Below are 10,236 nucleotides of genomic sequence, written 5' to 3' on the forward strand. Positions count from 1 at the left end.
TATTTTTTCTGTCCTGACAGTTTTCTCTAGGAAATACTTACTACTTCCTTCAATTAGTTTTGGGTTTTTTGTTTGTTTGTTTTTGTTTTGATTTTTGAGAGAGAGAGAGTCTCACTAACGTAGCTTTGGCTGTCCTACACCCTATATAGAGGTTTTCTCTGTGTAACAGTCCTGGCTGTCTTGGAACTCGATTAGTAGACCAGGCTGGCCTCGAACTCACAGAGATCCGCCTGCCTCTGCCTCCCAAGTGCTGGGATTAAAGGCATGCGTCGTCGTCGTCGCCGCTGCCGCCGCCGCCGCCGCCGCCGCCACCACCACCACCTGGCAAAACCTAACTTTTAAAATGTTACTGTTCTGGCGGAAGCTCCACCTCAACTCCCCTTCCCCACCTCTCTCCCCAAACCTGCCTCCCAAAGCCGGCCAAACAGCAGCCCCTCCCCCGGAGCTGCCCTCCCATTGCAGACCCCCATCCCCTCAAAGCCCACCAAAAGCCAACCCTCCCTGGGGCTACTCAAGACCACACCTACAGGTTACTTAAGGCCTGGTAGCCATATTTGCCATGTGACTCCTCCCCTGTGACCCCTCCCCTGTTTTCCCAAGGGTCACCCAGGATTGCTTTGCTCTGTTCATTAAACCTGGATTTATTAATCCATTTTGATTTGGCTTGTTATTACATCAGCAGTGTCAGAAACCCAGCAACCGGGGATTTAAAACTTACCAGTTACTAGATTTTTTTCAACTGGTGTACAAAATAATGTGTTTCATTATGGAATTTTCATACTCACATATCACACCTTGCTCAGATTTACCCTCCCCATTCCCAACTCCTCCTCCCCGCCCCCCCCCCCCACCAGTATTACCTCTTCTGCTTTCACATCACACACAAACACAAAGAACAAAGGGAGTACTGGTTGTGGTGACTCACGCTGGTAGGATGTTCTGAAGGGGCAGAGGCAGGAGGATCATGGGTTAGAGGCCAGCCTGAGATCCCACAGGAAAGAAAATGTCTTTGTTTCTCCTCCGTTACCCTCTCTTGCCCCTCCCTGCCTCCTCACTCATAGCCCCCAAAGTCTATATTTCTGGGATTTCAGCATTAAATGTGGCTGTTTAGCTACATGCTGGAACCTTCATTCTTGTCAATAATACAAACACAATAGGAGTCGAAAGCAATCCTTGGAAACCCCAGAGTCACTCCCTTCAAAATTCATGTAAAGTCTCCAAGAACCAGGTGGGACTTCAATGCAGACTGCTTCAGCAGAGCCTGCTGGTGGCAGATTGCAGTTAGAAGCAGCTTCCTGGGGGTGTCAGGGCTAGCCTGGGCTACAGAGGCGCTTTCGGGAGCAAGTGAAGGAACACAGACAAGCAGGCTGCTGGTAGAAGATGCCCCAGACTCGGGGTGATCCAAGACCAGGATAGAAGAGAGCACAGACCACAGGGCCACTGTACTTACGGGGAGAGGTGAGCCTCTGAGGTAGCAGGGGAGAGGGATTTGGGCTTGTCAGTGTTCTACATGAAAAGTTCCTGGGGTGGCATCTTAGAGATAATCGAGACAAAAAGGACATAAGTCAGGTTTTACATACAGTCATGCCCCAAACAGAAAAACAGAAGATGGTTTTGCAGATGCAATTAGCTAGGGAACAAAATCTGTCTCTCTCTCACCCAGGGCCTTGCATGTTCTAGACCAATTGTCTATGAGCTTGTTTGCATAGTCCTCCTATCAAATTTTCTTAAGGAAACTTCTAGAAGATGAATTCTAAAATCCAATATATGATTGAGGAAGCTATTCCAAAAGGCTCAGGGGAAGAGAGCCGAATCTGCCGTCCCAGAAGATGCCACGTTGGGACAAAGCACATTTAGCGTTGAAGGCGATGTATATTTATTTACTCGATCGATGCAAGGAGATCCCTCTGTCAATTTTTTTCTGCCTATGAGCAGGGAACAAATGTCCTTTTAAGGAAGATGCCTTTTCTATTCCCCGAAAGAGTGTTTGTCATCAAAAACGAGGAGCCAATGCCAAGCTGAGCTCGTGCAAGCAGATCTTGTTGCCGTAGCTTTTATCGTCCATAAAGCGCCACTGTATTTCACAGTCATGTTCTCATGATTTATTTCCCTTGAAGCTCAGATGCTCTTCCTTTTGTTTAGAGGCCAGAACTACCTCACAGAGGCTCGCTTCTGTTTGTGATACCACGCATGCGTACTCGCGAAGAGAACGCTGGTCTCCTGTTGACGACACCCCCCCCCCCCCTTCCCCGCACTAATCTAAGACTGTAAAGGAAAGTTTTCCTCTCTGAGGAACAGCAAAGGACAATAATGTCTCACTGTAGAACTGAAACTGGAAGAAAAAGAAAAAGATGCAATGATGCCTAATGATATTCTGCTATACTCCTTGGTGCTAGCCCAAATTGTCATCAGAGAGACTTCATCCAGCAACTGATGGGAACAGATGCAGACCCACAGTCAAACATTAGGCTGAGCTCGGGGAATCCTGCTGAAGAGAGGGAGAAAGGAGTGTAGGAGCCAGAGGGGTAAAAACCCACAGAATCAACTAACCCAGGCTCATAGGGGCTCACAGAGACTGAACCGACAACCGGGGAAGCCTGCATGGGACTGACCTAGGTACTCTGCATATATGTGACAGTTGTGTAGTTTGGTCCTCTTGTGGGACTCCTAACAGTGGGAGCAGGGGCTGTCTCTGACTCTTTTGCTGGCTTTTGGGACCCTACTTCTCATACTGGATCGCCTTGTCTAGCCTTAATACAAACGGAGGTGCTTAATCTTACTGCAACTTGATATGCCATGTTTTGCCAATACCCATGGGAAGCCTATCCCTTTCTGAACAGAAGTGGAGGAGGAGTGGATTGGGGGGGGGCAGATGGGAGGTGGGGGGAGGAGCAGGAGGAGAGGAGGGAGGGGAAACTGCAGTCAAGATGAAAAATAAATACATTAATTAAATAAAATAACGTTAGAAAAGAGGACTAGGGCTGGAGAGATGGCTCAGAGGTTAAGAACACTGACTGCTCTTCCAGAGGTCCTGAGTTCAATTCCCAGCACCCATATGGTGGCTCACAACCATCTGTAATGAGATCTGGCTCCCTCTTCTGGCCTGCAGGGATACATGCAAACAGAACGCTGTACACATAATAAATAAATAAATATATAAAAAAAAGAGGACTAAAGTTACCAATTAAAAAATGCATACAGAAATAATATAAAAATATATAACTTCAAAACTTGGAGGAGGAAAATATAAAAATAAATAAAAATTCTGAACTTACTTGCTTAGCATGCAGAAGCCCCTGGGTTATATCCCCAGTACCTTAAGAAAAAGACATTTACCTATCCATCCATCCATCCATCCATCCATCCATCCATCATCCATCCATCCACCCATCCATCCATCCGTCCATCCATGCATCTATCTATTTATATGTGAATATATGTGGGTTCGGGTGCTGTCACAGATGTTTGCAGACACCCAGCTTTTTACGTGGGTTCTTGGATCTTAACTATGGTCCCCATGATTGCACAAGGTCTCTTAACCACTGAGCTATCTCTCCACCCTTATCCCCACATCTTTAACAAACATTTCCAAGGTAGAGTAAGTTCATGTTCTGTCATAGATTACCTTATCTGTGTTTATGGGGGAATCAATGCATATAACCTAAGGTTGATAAATAAAGGAATTGTCATCCCTTTACACAGCAGGCATGTTGAGAAAGATAGAATTGACCAGCAGAAGAAGCAGAGAAAGAAGGAGAAAAGGAAAGCAGCAGGAAGGGCATTATTCCTTCTATTAGGAATGTCCATAGAACAAGAAAATGCAAGTGTGGTGTAAGCTCGAACAATTGAAATGGGATAAACATGGGACTATTGACTTCCCCAGTGATGAGAGAAATGTAACACTTATGCAGTATTACCACAAGTCCACAATGATGGCTATGAGGGCAAAATGAGACCATAGCTGGTGCTGTGAGGTGGAAGACTGGCAGTTCTTGGGCTGGCAAGATGGCTCAGTGGGTAAATCGCTTGCTCCCAAAGCCTAGTGACCTGACTTCAATCCCCAGGACAGTGGAAGGAAAGAACCAACTCCTGCAAGTTGTTCTTTGACTTACACACACACACACACACACACACACACACACACACACACACACACACACACCACACACACACACACACACACACACACACACACACACACACAGGCAATTCTTTTTACTACTGACTAAATATAAATTGGTCCAGTCTTTGCCTTCTTAGTTATACCCAAGAGAAATACATCACATTGATCAACAACAATATGTAAGAACATTTACAGCAGTACCATTCAAACACAAACCTAGAAATTACTCGTGTTCTGACCCATAGATGGAATAAACAATCAGTTCATACAAGGTTATAGCATAGAGAAACTAGAATAAGCAGCCTACAGGGAGACTGTGATGGCTATTTTTAGTTGTCAACTTGGCTACATCTAAAATTAACCAAACCCCTAAAATTATTGGTCATACTTGTGAAGGATTTTTGCTTAATTAAATCACTTGAAGTGGGAAGACCCACTTCTAATCCAGATCTTTGAGGTGAGAAGACCCACCTCTAATGTGGGCCACACCTTCTGCAAGCAGCCTATATAAAGGACACGGAAGAAGGAAACTTGCTGTCTTTCCTGGTTTGCTCTTGCTCTTGCTAGCAAGTCTATTCCTTCACTGGCATTAGATCCTACTTCTTTGGGATTCTGGGGTATATTGAAGACCAGATGAGACAGCTAGCCTCGTGGACTGAACAACTACTGGATTCTTTGACCTTCCTTTGGTAGACAGCCATTGTTGAACTATCTGGGCCAGTCTGTAAGCCATTCTAATAAACCCCTTTGTGGTAGTTTGAATATAATGGCATCCATAATCTCATAGGGAGGGACACTATTAGGAGGTATGGCATTGTTGGAGGAAGTGTGTCACTGTCAGGGCAGGCTTTGGGGTCTCCTATGCTCAAGATAATACCCAGTGATTCAGTTCACTTCCTGTTGCCTACAAGATGTAAAACTCTCAGCTCTTTCTCCAGCACCATGTCTGCCGGCACACCACCATGTCCCACTATGATGATAATGGACTAAACTTCTGAAACTGTAAGCTACTCTGTGGCAATATACTATGTACCCCAATAAAACTTTCCCGGGGATCAAAGGATAGAGCCAGCCACTAAATTAGCCATAAAGGTCAGTCAGTGGTGGCACACAACTTTAATCCTATCTCTCAGTAGGCAGAAATCTGTCTGGATCTCTGTGAGTTCAAGGCCACACTTGGCTACATGAGAGAAACAGAACAAGGCAGTGGTGACACATACCTTTAATCTCAAGAAGTAATATGGCAGGACACAGAAAAGTATATAAGGTATGAGGAAACAGGAACTCGCTCTCTTGAGGCTGAGGATTTCATAGAGGTAAGCTAGTGGTTGGCTGTTCTGCTACTCTGATCTTTCAGCTTTCACTCCAATATCTGGCTCTGGGTTTTTTATTATAAGACCTTTTAAGATTCATGTTCATCTGGCACCCAATGTTTGTGGCACAAATTCATGAAAAAGCTACTTGCGTGTGGTCTTGCAGGCCCCAGCTCAGTCCTGAACTGCATGTGGCTGGAGTCTCCACCCCACACTGGCTGGAGTCCCTAACCAGCTGGATCCAGATGGCTGGATCTTTCACTTCTTTTCTCCTGGTGGGTTGTGGGCTCTCCCTGGATCCCCATCTCAGGCTGCTACCACACTAGGTAGCTGCCTTGAAACCTGCTTGGGCTTCTATTGTTCTAGACACTAGGCAGAGTTGGTGACTCAATTGAGATTTCTTAAAGGGAGAAATTAGTTAAAAGAGAATTTTTCCCCCCACATTAAAAGTGGAGAACATTTTTACAAAGGAGGGTGTTTGGTCTCTGTTTGATAACACATTAGGTGGTCTAAAAATGGAACAACTAAATGAGAGGATAATTAATGTTGATGGGATAGATGTAATGTCAATTGTAAATATTATTTGTTTGATCATTTCTGTTTTATTATTAAAAGAGTTGGTTAATGTGAGTGCCAAGATAGAAATTTTAGAAAAACTTGTTAAACAGATCATAGAGAAATTCAGACCCAGACAAAGGAATTTAAAGGCGAACCAATCTCTGCATTGCATTATATGGTTACAGAGAAACAGCCTAAGGATTTCAAACAGTCAGCCTTAATCTATACAGTAACCATACAGGAATTGCCAAATGCTCAAGGCTATGTACATGCTGATTGGACTCCTGTGCAAATGTTATATTTGAGGAGATTCAAAGAAGCTATAATGTCATCTGATATGCATTCTCCATTCGTGAAGCAAATGTTAAAGTCATGGTGAACTTGTAATAGAATTATCCCTCAAGACTGGAAAGATTTGGTTACAGCAGTCCTAGAGGCTAGTTCCTAGTTACAGTGGAGGACCTGATGGAAAGATGAGGCTAAGAACACTAAACAACAAAGTAGGGCTAGAGGTATGGAAATTTCCCAAGATCAACTTCTTGGAGAAGGCGATTATGCTAATATAGAAAGGCAATCTCTATATGATGAACACATAAACCCTAGCTTTATGCCAAATGGTAGCCTCGAATGCTTAGGACAGAATTGAAGAAGTAGGAAAGAAAACTGAGTCATTTACAAAAATTATACAGGGCCCAAAAGAAACCTTCACTGATTTCTTACAAAGGCAGTCTTCAGCAGTAAATAGAATGATACCAAATTCAGAAGCTAGACAGATGATAATTGAACCTCTGGCTTTTGAAAATGCTAATGCACAATGCAAAAGGATAATTAGGCCATTAAAAGCAAGATCAGAACCCTTGGAGGAATGGATCAAGGTACAATTAATATTGAATCTCATGACCATGATGATACTTGGATAAGAGAGGTGATTTCCAGAGGTTTGAAGAAAAATAGTAATGTCAGGTGTTTCAATTGAGGTAAAAAAGGTTATTTAAAAAGGGATTGTAAACAGAACATTCCTAAAAACAATTTTTTTCAAGGAGTAATTAAAAAAGAATACCCCTGCCTTCTGGAATATGCAGAAAGTGGGTAAAGGTAAACGTTGGACTAATGAATATAGATCAAAAAGGGACAGACATGGTAATTCTTTGCCTTTGCTTTCAGGAAACTCCTTGAGGGGCCTCTCTCAGGCTTCCATGACAAATTCAGTTCAGTCCTTTTCTTCCTTCATAGAAGAAACCCCTTCTCAGAGCAATTAAAGAACCTAATGCCTATTGTAAAAACACCATGCTGCTTGGGGTGATAGAACAGCTGTAGAAGAGAGAACAAAAAATTCAGGAGAAATCATAAAGCCAATTTTTTGCAAACATCTATAAATTCACAAAGACCAAAATTAAAAATATGAATAAATGACATTCTCATTGAAGCTCTTGTAGACACAGGTGTAGACATAACAGTAATTGCACCAGATTCTGCATCCAATTTGGTCTCTTCAGGAAGTAAATGTTCAACTTTTATGGAACAGAACATTATCTCAAGTGAAATAGAGCACAAGATGTGTTGAATGTATAGGGCCAGAAGGACAGAAAGGAAAATTAAAGCTATATGTGGCTAATATAGCTATGAATCTATGGGGATGTGATTTATTACAACAATGGAATACCCAGATTAACATTCCTTCAACTTCATCAACAAACTATAAACTAACATATGTTTCTGAGAAAAATATTAGAAGTTATTATAAAGAATAGTCACTTAGCCGGGGCGGTGGTGGCACACGCCTTTAATCCCAGCACTTGGGAGGCAGAGGCAGGCGGATCTCTGTGAGTTCAAGGCCAGCCTGGGCTACCAAGTGAGTTCCAGGAAAGGCGCAAAGCTACATAGAGAAACCCTGTCTCGAAAAAACAAAAACAAAAACAAAAACAAACAAACAAAAAAAAGAATAGTCACCTACCATCCAGATTGTACAAGAACAGGGCACAACAGCTGCTTGTGGGCCCCGGCCCCCCACTGTGAGTGGCTGCCGCCTTGCTTGCCGACCTTGACCAGAAGTCCTCCCTATGCTGATTCCCTGCCTGTTTCCTTCTCACCTAATGATCCCCGGTGGTTTTTTGTTTGTGTATCCTGCATTTGGTGTAAACAGCTTAGGTGCAAGAATGTAGAACATTCAGTAGCTAACTTCTGCCCTCTGGGGATCCTCCATTGTGCTGTAAGCCTGTATTTAAGGTTTCCTCCCTCTTTCAATAAACAGTATTCAGCATTCTGCTGTGTGAATGACTCGCTGTCTCTTGTCTCTTATTTTTTAATCCACAGCCCCTTGCTCAGACATGGTGAATGGGTAGTGGTAACTCGGGCGTTACTGCAACAACTGCTGATCTTCCAAAGACACCAACAGCCCTTCCTTTAAAATGGTTAGCAGACAAGCCTGTATGGATTCAGCAATGGTCTTTAACAAAAGAGAAACTACAGGCCTTAGTACAGCTGGTACAAGAGGAGTTAAATGCTCAGTGTATTAAAGAATCAACCAGCCCTTGGAATTCTCCTGAATTTGTTATTAAAAAGAAATCTGGTAAATGGAGAATGGTAACAGATCTAAGAGCTATTACATGGTAATTCAGCAAATGGGCTCTCTACAATCTTGAATTCCTTTGCCTACTCTGTTACCTAATGGATGGCTTCTTATAGTTATCAATTTAAAAGACTATTTCTTCTCAATACCCTTACAAGAAAAAGAAAGAGAAAAATTTGTCTTCATGGTACCTACTTATAATAATTCCCAGACAGTCAATGGAAGATATCAATGGAAGGTTCTCCCACAGGGAATATTAAACAGCCCAACCCTGTGCCAATATTTTGTATGACAGCCATTCTGAAGTAATATATAAACAATTTCCTTAATCTGTAATTTATCATTACATGGACAACACTTTACTAGCTGATTCAAATGTGGATACTTTAGAAAGAATATTTGAAGGAGTAAAGAAAATTTTACCTTGTTGGGGATTACAAATTGCTCCTGAAAAGATACAAAGAGGAGATTCTATCAATTATTTAGGATATAAAATAGGTCTATGGAAAATTAGACCCCAACAGATGCAAATTAGGAGAGATCAATTATGGACTCTTAATGACTTTCAAAGATTATTCAAACATTCCCAATCTATAGACCGCTACTAGGGTAAAAAAATGATGAACTGAGTAATTTGTTTAAAACCTTAGAGGGTGACAAAGAACTTATATAGTCCAAGAGAATTATCAGCTGAAGCTGAGAGAGAATTGGCTTTGGTGGAAAAGAAAATATAGGATGCACATGTGGATTGTGTGGATCCAAAGCTTGATTGCATTTTGATTATTTTACCCTCTAAGCATTCTCCTACAGGAATTATAACACAGAGGTAAGATATTATATTGGAATGGATATTTCTACCAAATAAATGGAGTAAAAAAAAATAAAAAACTTATGTGGAAAAGGTCTCTGAGTTGATTTTAAAAGGAAAATTGAGACTTTGTCAATTATCAGGAATAGACCCAGTAGAAATTGTAGCACCTTTAACTAATGATGAAATTGACAAGTTACAGGCAGAAGGTAAACCTTGGCAAAAAGCTTGCAGTAATTTTTTTGGGAGAGATTACCAACAAATATCCCCAATGATAGAATTAAACTTATAAAGAGAGCTAACTGGATTCTGCCTTGCATTGTACAGGAAACAACCATATTTGGAACATTTTATACAGATGCAAACAAACAAGGAAAGGCAGGTTACAAATCAGAAAATTTAAGTAAAGTAGTTCAAAGACCTTATAATTCTGTCCAAAAATATGCCATTATAATGGTATTAATGGATTTTTTGGAAACTCTCAGCGTAGCTACTGACTCTAAGTATGCCAAAAGAGTGCTCTTACAATTTGAAACTGCAGAACTTATCCCTAGTGAGTCAGAATTAACTTCACTATTTACTCAGTTACAAGAAATAATCAGGAATAGGAAGCATCCTTTAAATATAAAACATCTGATTTCATATGGGTCTGCCAGGCTCTCTAGCACAAGGAAATGATGAGATCGATAAACTACTGATAGGAAATGTGCTTGTGGCCTCAGAGTTTTATAAAAAAAAATCATGTCAATAGTAAGGGTTTAAAAAAGGATTTTTCCATAACCTGGCAACAAGTCAAGGAAATTATAAGGAAATGTCCTACTTGTTCTTTATACAATCAAACTCCACTCACTACCAGCAAGATATA

The sequence above is a fragment of the Peromyscus maniculatus genome, chromosome 3, assembly GCF_049852395.1.
Source record: "Peromyscus maniculatus bairdii isolate BWxNUB_F1_BW_parent chromosome 3, HU_Pman_BW_mat_3.1, whole genome shotgun sequence".
Lineage (NCBI taxonomy): Eukaryota > Metazoa > Chordata > Mammalia > Rodentia > Cricetidae > Peromyscus > Peromyscus maniculatus.